At 43.0% G+C, this 8,666-nt stretch overlaps 2 protein-coding genes across 11 annotated transcripts in view; one reads left to right on the plus strand and one right to left on the minus strand.

The window, feature by feature from the left end:
• Positions 1 to 6,505, minus strand: part of setd5 (SET domain containing 5) — a 108,818-nt gene extending 102,313 nt beyond the window's left edge. For 5 of the 10 annotated variants that reach the window (XM_077711765.1, XM_077711768.1, XM_077711766.1 and 2 more), the window contains exon 1: positions 5,997 to 6,503. The gene's annotated coding sequence lies outside the window, so the exon portion shown is untranslated. Of the gene's footprint in view, positions 1 to 5,996 lie in introns of all 10 variants that reach the window. The other 5 variants (XR_013325505.1, XR_013325504.1, XM_077711770.1 and 2 more) reach the window with 3 other exon arrangements.
• The window catches only part of LOC144192929 (putative peptidyl-tRNA hydrolase 2), a 30,103-nt gene continuing 26,593 nt past the window's right edge, over positions 5,157 to 8,666 (plus strand). The window contains exon 1 of the mRNA XM_077711771.1: positions 5,157 to 5,209. The gene's annotated coding sequence lies outside the window, so the exon portion shown is untranslated. The remainder of the gene's footprint in view (positions 5,210 to 8,666) is intronic.

Below are 8,666 nucleotides of genomic sequence, written 5' to 3' on the forward strand. Positions count from 1 at the left end.
TGGTCGAGCCAAATATCATATAAAGTGCCCTTGCCCGACGTCTTGTCATTACCTGTTTTGTTGCGAATGAGTTTCGCATCGCAATGTTGAGAAACACTTATTTTTGAGTCGCTGTTGAAAATGCCTCCTAAATATTGACGTTGATTGATATGCTAAAGGCGTAGCACGTCATTGCGACATAAATCCATCTACACTGTGGCGTTCTTTTTTTACATAATTAAGGTGGTAGGAACCATGTTAATTGGCTCCACCGTGCGGCTAATAGTGAGACACAAGGGAAGTGAACGCATCTCTTCTCTGGAGATACACGAGTGTTGTGACGATCTGTATGCTGCGAATGAATGAAAATAAATTCTGCAAATCAAATAAAAAAATGAACTATGAGAGATTTGCGCTGTAGATATGTCCATGAAGCTGGCATGACGATAGGACTTAAAACACAGCATGGGCCCACTCGAAAGGAGACTGATGACAACATGGTGAGAGACATTGAATTTGGTATTCGTTTTGAGAGACAACAACAGAAATATTCTTACAAGAAAAATGCCCCTCAAATCTGACGAAGAGAACTTGGACTAAAGCTCCAATAACCTTTCTATATTATTTAAATCAAGCGGAGGAACTATTTTCACTGTGAGTACAGTACTTAAAGTACTTACAATTTTTAATTTATAGATTATATCTAGATGTTAATACCGAATTTTCACACATTTAGGGTGGACTTAAAAGTCTAGAACTGGGGTCTCAAACCTGCGGGACGATAATTTGCGCCCCGCGTCTTAATATGCAAGACTAATGTCCGTGCGGCCCGCAAGATTGATATGAATGACACGGTGTTTGGAGCTGGATGGACCAATCACGGTGAAATATACGGCTCTGGAGGGTGGGACATTGGCCGGGCTGTCCAGTGCCTCTCTCACTCCGCTCGGCTCGGAGAGCTGCTGTAATCCAATACGATCGGAGAGCGAAAGTGCACATGCGCCACAGAACCGCACGACTGAAAGTTAAAAATTCAATCCGAGACTCATTCCTAGTGTAAACACATATTACAGCCCCAGAGATGTCTGTTTCAAAGCCTGCCGTGAAGAGAAAGGTCAGTGATGAGCACAGACAGTTTCAAGAAAAGTGGGGAGTGCAATATTTCTTTGTTGAATATGGGGATGTGCTCTACTTCACTGAGGTACGTTGGCTCAGCAGGGGAAATGTATTGAAGAGATTTTTTGAGTTGAGAGCAGAAGTAAAAGACTTCATGGAGATAGACGGGGTTGCTGTTCCTGTGCTAAGTGATCCCAAATGGCTCATGGACTTAGCTTTTCTTGTTGATATCACACATGAGCTTAATGTACTTACTGAACAAGAAGCTACAAGGCCAGGGGCATCTTGTCAGTGCTAACTATGACAACGTGAGAGCATTCTGCACTAAACATTTGTTATGGAAAGCCCAGCTCTCTCAGGCAAACCTTTTCCATTTACCAGTATGCAAGGCTCTTGTGGATGCAGGCACACCATACAGTGGTGAGAAATATGTGTTTCGAAGCTGCAGGAGGAATTTGATCACAGATTTGCAGACTTCAAGACACACAAAGCCACATTTCAAATTTTTGCGGACCCCTTCTCCTTTGATGTGCAAGATGCCCCTCCTGAGCTTCAAATTGAGCTCATTGACCTGCAGTGCAACTCTGCACTCAAAGCCAAGTTCAGGGAGGTGAGTGGAGAAGCAGACAAGCTTGGGCGATTTTTGAGTGTTGACCCCCAGCTTCCCTGAACTTTCCCGAATGTTCAAGCGGACAATGTGCCTTTTTGGAAGCACATACTTGTGTGAGAAACTCTTCTCCACCTTGAACTTCAATAAGTCCAAGTATAGGTCCAGACTTACTGATGAGCATCTTCAAGCTCTATTGAGGGTCTCCACTGCTTCCTCCCTCAAACCAAATGTGACTCAGCTATGTGAGAAGAAGTGCTGCCATGTCTCCAGCAGCAAAAAAAAGTAGACAAGAGAAGCTGTTTCCAGAATATTTCATGTTCAATGTTCCATTCAAGTTCAGAAAGTTAAAATTTAAAGAGCTGTTAATACAGACACTTGAAACGGAATAAAAATAATTAGTTTTCTTTGCTTAGCCAGCCACTGTATATCTAATGTATTCTCAGTATTTTTTTATTACTTATTGATTTATTTTTGTATTAATCTTTAAGTTAATTTATTTAATCCATTATTTTTAGTTAAAAATAAAGATATTTGATAACGTTGGAATGTTTTATCAGCGCTTTTCTTGTGGAAATCCTGATGCGTGCGTGATGCGTGCGTGCGCGCGCGCGCACGCACGCACGCACGTACGTACGTACGTACGTACATATATACATACATACATACATACAGTGAACCCTCGCTTATCGCGGTTAATGGGGACCGGGACACCCCCGCAGAAGGGCGAAACCGCGAAGTAGCCGGGCGCCATTAAAAAAAAAAATAATTAAAAAAATAAAAAAAATTAAAAAAACGCTCATAGAAACGTATAACACGTGACCAAAACCACCACCATGCTGTTCATTCAGGTGTTTTATTCCACATTGGAATGCGGGTGTTATGTTATTGCATACAAAAAAAAATCACTGCAAATGTAATAAATGTAAACTTTTATTCAGAAAACTCAGAATTCAAAAATTCAAAAAAATTCAATTCAAAAACATCATACAGTCAGGATGGATCTTCTGCAGTTCTTTGGCGGCACATAAAAAACATTGTTATGGGGAGTTGGGAATGTGTTTTTTTTTGTCGGTGAGGATGCGCTGGTAAACAGCCATGACCTCATCGATGCGATTGCTGAACTCGACTGCCCTCACCATGTTATCGTCCATGTCTTTGGCCTTTCTTTGGAGCTCTTTGGCAGTATTAAAGAGGTCCTGCAAATTATGCAAAGTAAGGCCACTTTTGTCAGCTTTGTCACCCTCGTCATCGGCAGCAGGCTCCTCTTCCTCCTCACTCGCCGACTTGGTCATCTCCTGCAGGTCCTCCTCCGTCAGTGGGGCTGTCTGACAGTCGATGAGATTTGTAATCTCATCAGCCGTCATGTCCGAGAAGCCTTCAGTCTGCACCAACCGAGCCAGCCTGACAGCCTTATCGACGGCAAACTGATGGATCTCGGTAGGTGTGAAACCCGCATAGTCCTGGGTGATTTGGTTTGGCCACAATTTCCTCCAACTGGAGATGAGGGTCTGTTCTTTCATGCCCTTTAGGGCATTCTGAATGTTGGTCAGACACGTGGCTATGTTGTAGTCCTTCCAGTAGGACTTCATGCTGAAGGTCTCGTCGGGCTCTTCAATGGAGGAGATGAGACCCTCCATTGTCGCCTTGGTGTAGAGGGCTTTGAAGGCCCTGATAACCCCCTGATCCATTGGCTGGATGAGGGAAGTGGTGTTGGGGGGAAGGAACTCCACCTGCACCCCCTCATGGTACATATCAACTGCATGTCCTCCTGCACAGTCCATGAGCAGAACCACTTTGAAGGGCAGTCCCTTTTCGGCCAAGTAAAGCTTCAATTGTGGTATGAAAGAGTTATAGAACCAATCGTGTGTGAGGGCCTTGGTGATCCATGCCTTTTTATTTGACATCATGTTTTTCAATGCCCGAGGATTTAGTGACTTGTTGATAAGGCCGGGTTTCAGCATGAATCCTGCTGCATTGCCACACAAGAGCAGAGTCACTCGATCCTTGTGGGCTTTGAAACCCGTCTTTTGAAGTTCGTCCTTGAAAAGAAAGGTCCGGGACGGCATCCTCTTCCAGAAGAGTCCTGTCTCATCCATATTGAAGACTTGCTCCGGGACATAGCCATTTTCTTCAATCAATTTCGGAAACACATCCTCAACATAGCGCTTCGCTGCTGCTTTGTCTGCAGATGCTGCTTCTCCATGCAGTGACACATTTCTTAGCCCGACTCGCCGCTTAAACCTCTCAAGCCAGCCCTTGCTGGCATTGAAAACCGGCAGTGGGCTAGTCTGGCTTGAGGCACTGGGCAGAGGATCACCTTCGCCGACGTCGTCTTCTTCTTCCTCGTCCAGAATGCTGACGTCGCCGTCACCACTCTCAAGCACCATGGCGTCGAACAAAGTTTTGGCCTTGCTTCGGATTAAGTTTCCGTCCAGGCTGATTTGCTTCACCCTACAATCACGGATCCAAATAACCAGTGCATTTTTCATTCGTACCATGATCTTGTTCTGGGTGTTCACAACCCTTTTGGCATCTTTCGTGAAAGATGTTGCAGCAGTTCTGCGGATGTTCTCCTCCTCCTTCTTTATGTACCGCACCGTGGATTCATTCAGTCCGCAATGTTGAGCTAGGCTAGCATAGCTACTTCCTGCTTTCAGCCTGTCCAATAAACTCACTTTTTCGGCGATTGTCAACATCTTCCGCTTTTTCTTCGGCTCACTAGAAGCACCAAGGGATGAAGAGCATTTGGGAGGCATCACGAAAGACTTTACAAAACTTTTGAGCTTAACTTGGCGAGAAGCGTCCCGTACAGCACGAGATAAGCGTGGACTGAGAATGGGCATCGGGCGAAGCTTGGGTTTCCGTGGTGAATGGGCCAATGGGGAGTCGAGTACATTCATATGGCCAATCAGCTTGCGTTTATGTCCGTGATGCGGAAGTGAAACGCCGTGATGCGGAAGTGAAACGCCGTGATGCGGAAGTGAAACGCCGTGATGCGGAAGTGACGCGGCCGTGACGCGACGTGATCCCCCATGATGCTTTGCGCATACGTGCATTTTTTGTGTTTTAAAATTTATAAAATGATGAAACTACTAATTCTAATTGAATATTTTGTTTCCACACCATGTAGGACGATGTAATTTAGAATTTAAATTTAATATCTTTATTTTTTTTTTAATCTTTTTTTTTTTCCCCTGAAAAAAATCCGCGAAGCTCTGCAGGCAGCGATAAGTGGAACGCGAAGTAGCGAGGGTTCACTGTATTCTGTTAATGGATGAGGTTGGCAGGTGGGGGAGGAGAAGAGTAAGTTATCAACCAAACTGATTGGTTCAGTAGACTGCCCACACGCAGGAGGGTGCAATTGCACAAATAGAGGAGGGGGAAAAGAGACACAGCTTCGGATTCATACGCCCTAGCAAAGTTAGGAATATAGCAAAACACCAAAAACAGACATGATCAGATATCGTCATATCACGACAATAATGCCTTCATGTCACCCAAAAGGTTCGCAAAAGTGTTACATTGAGAATATTTCAGGGGAGAAAAGGCGAGCTGTAGGAGCAGCTGGTTGCTTGCCTTAACACTAGCCACATACCTGCTAACTGCATCGTGGATGTTTTTATATTAAACTCGACTGGGCCTTCCGAGTTTTGCAGCTGGTATGACTACAATAAACACTTGGGTTCAATAAATTGGAAGACAATCGGATCTAAGGGGTTTGTACAAATACGAAGATACAATATATGGTCAAATATGTTAATTGCAAGGCTTCATAAAATAGTGTAAATTAAAATATGGATAAATTACCCGGCGTCTCGTTTATATGAAATTAATTAAACCCAGTGGGCTCAGTTAAAAAATGCAACGAGGCAGAAGCAGCGAAATAAAACGTAGTATGTAATGTATGCACTTAATGTTGTCTAGACACACGTCAACATATCTGTACGTATGTACACAGGAAATATTGAAATTGAATGTTTGCCTAAACAATTTCGCTGTAGCGACTATAGGAATCACCCCCCCCTCCCATAAATAAAATCGAGGCACTCATAACAAAGTCAATAATACAATTATAAACTGGGAAACCGTTTTCGAGGGACATTCGGATCCCTTGCACCATCGTGAAATACGAAAGACAAGAGACACTATCTACTTTGCGAAACTTAAGAGGATACTAAACAGCTATGTTAGTTAGCATAGTTAGCAGTATCGATATATCATTATAATGAGTGTTATATTGTCACAGTCCCTCACAATTGCTAACGAACGACCAAAACAACCAGTCACTTACCTAAAGTTGCATAATAAACATGCACCGACGCAGCAAATTCATATAATTCCTTGGAGTAACCCAACATATATCCAAGCAAACCAGTAGGCCCGTCCTTCGGCCACGGTGTCTCTTGTATCCTTTGGCCTTAAAAGTAGCCCCCTCTCCAGTGGTCGGAAAAAAACTTATCCTCTTCTCCCACGAATGGGAAAGGTAAATCCCCAGGTTCCTCCAAGCGCACTGCATCCATTGGGTTTCTACTAAATAGCTACATAAGTTGTTGGTAATGTAGTAGTAGTTGTTGTTGTTGTTGTTGTTGTTGTTGTTGTTGTTGTTTTTAGTTAAATATATCGTATATGTGAGGATGCTATTTTTTTATTGGGGTGCTGCTGTATATGTAACAGACATCTGATTCCGTCTCGGATCTTTGCTTTCGAGGGGCGCCCATCCCCCCTTGCCGGCATCGACCGCGGGACCAAGCGAAACTGACACACAGCCACGCCATGGGGTTTCCCCGACGAACATGCAGGGGCTCTCTATTGGGTGTAGCCACAGCCATGAAGAGTTGCGACACTCCAATTGGGATCCATTACACGATATGACTTCCGGGTTACAGAGTCTTGAATAAGTACACAGTAGTGCCTTGAGATACGAGTTATATACGTTCCAGAACCGGCTCGTATGTCAATTTACTCATATCTCAAATCAATGTTTCATACAAATTAGTCCATTCTCACCCTCCAAAAACACCAAAACAGAATATTACAAAATATTACAAGAATATTGTTGGGGTTAGGGTTAATGCAAAAAATTCAACCTGTACGGCCGGTGCTCATAGATATCTACACGATGGGAGGATGCGATGAGGGAGATGTGGCCAGAAATACAGAGTGCTGCTGTTCTTATAAGCAGACTCTTGTATACTCAGCCAATTGGCGGCCACATCGGGAATCGTCTCGTATCTCTAATTTGTCTCATATCTCTAATTTGTCTCATATCTTAAGGCAACACATTGCTTGGAATTTTCCCTGTTTCTCAAATTTCTCGTATGTTGGCATTCTTGTATGTCAAGGTATTACTGTAGTTCTAAACATGGCTTTGCCAAGGACGGCCATTCATTTGAATGTCCGGCTGTCTAGTATTTTATGAAATATTATGATTGAGTCAAGAAAATAACAAAATTTAAATTTACCTTAAATTAACTTAGATTAGGGGTGGCCCGGTGGAACGAGTGGTTAAACAACGGCCCGTTAGGCTTTTTAATTCGACCTGCCGACGTTATCCAATGGAATCAAGTGGCATTAGCTCTGTCCACTCTTATTTGTTTTTAGTCCTTTTTTCTGTTTATGTTTCATATGTATTGTTAACGGACGCAGTTTTTTATATGTATCGTATCTTGTGCTGACCTGGCCCATCTGTCAAATTTTTAAAGTCAATGTGGACCCTGGGCCGAAAACTTTGCCCAAACCTGGGTTAGCGTGTCGGCCTCACAGCTCTGGGGTCCTGGGTTCAAATCCAGTGCATGTCCACCTACGTGGGTTTTCTCTGGTTACTCTGGTGTCCTCCCACATTCCAAAAACATGTATGGTAGGCTGATTGGAGACTAAATTGCCCCTAGGTATGGGTGTTAGTGTGCATGGTTGTCCGTTTCCTTGTGCCATGCAAATGGCTGGCCACCGATTCAGGGTTCCCCGCCTCTGGCCCGGAGTCAGCTGAGATGGGCTCCAGCACCGCCCACGACCCTCATGAGGATAGAGCGGTTCCGAAAATAAGATGAGATGAGATGATTCAGTAGCTACATTTTTTATTTTTTCAACCATTTATACACAGACGCTTCCCTACTTACGAACATCCAATTTACGAACAAACGGTACATACGAACATGTCTGCAAATTGCGTTTATTTCGGAAAATGTTCGTGAGTAATATAAATATATTTGCATCGTGAAAGACAAATTGAAAATATATTTATGGCAGTATACTGAAATAATTTTCTACCAATTATTTCTTGGCGACCCCTGGGTGGGATACCCTGATTTAGTGGCCAGCCAATCGCAGGGCACAAGGAGACGGACAATAAATTACAGTCACGATCACACTCATACCTAGGGACATTGAGTGTTCAACCAGCCTACCATGCATGTTTTTGGAATGTAGGACAAAACTCATGCAATCCAAGGGAGAAGATGCAGTCTCACAGATTTAAAGGACCCTATGCTAACCACCCCTCCAACGGGCCGCCTGCAGATGCATTATTTATTATTACAGACGCTCCCCTAATTACGAAAATTCAACTTACGAGCAAACGGTAAATACGAACATAAAGATCGAGCAGCAGGACCCAAATATTGAACGTTGCACAAAGGTTGCAAATCAATTGAATGATGCCATACAGTGCTACCGCATCATTTATGATGATAAAAATAAAACTGCAATTGTCATTATATAGCTTCTTTCGACCAGTTTCTAGTAAATCTCTCTCCATCTCTCTAATGTATGTATACAGTACTGTATGTATTCTCTACATTTTATTAAATGATTTTTTCAGTACAACTGGTTACTTATACAAACTTTAAACGTACAAGTGCACTTAAATAAACCTTCAATATTCTTATATAGGCCTTAAACATAAATTTTATTAAAAAATATAGCACTGAATCAACTTCAATTTGAACAATTTCAACTTCAGAAC

The sequence above is a fragment of the Stigmatopora nigra genome, unplaced genomic scaffold (genome assembly GCF_051989575.1).
Source record: "Stigmatopora nigra isolate UIUO_SnigA unplaced genomic scaffold, RoL_Snig_1.1 HiC_scaffold_29, whole genome shotgun sequence".
NCBI lineage: Eukaryota > Metazoa > Chordata > Actinopteri > Syngnathiformes > Syngnathidae > Stigmatopora > Stigmatopora nigra.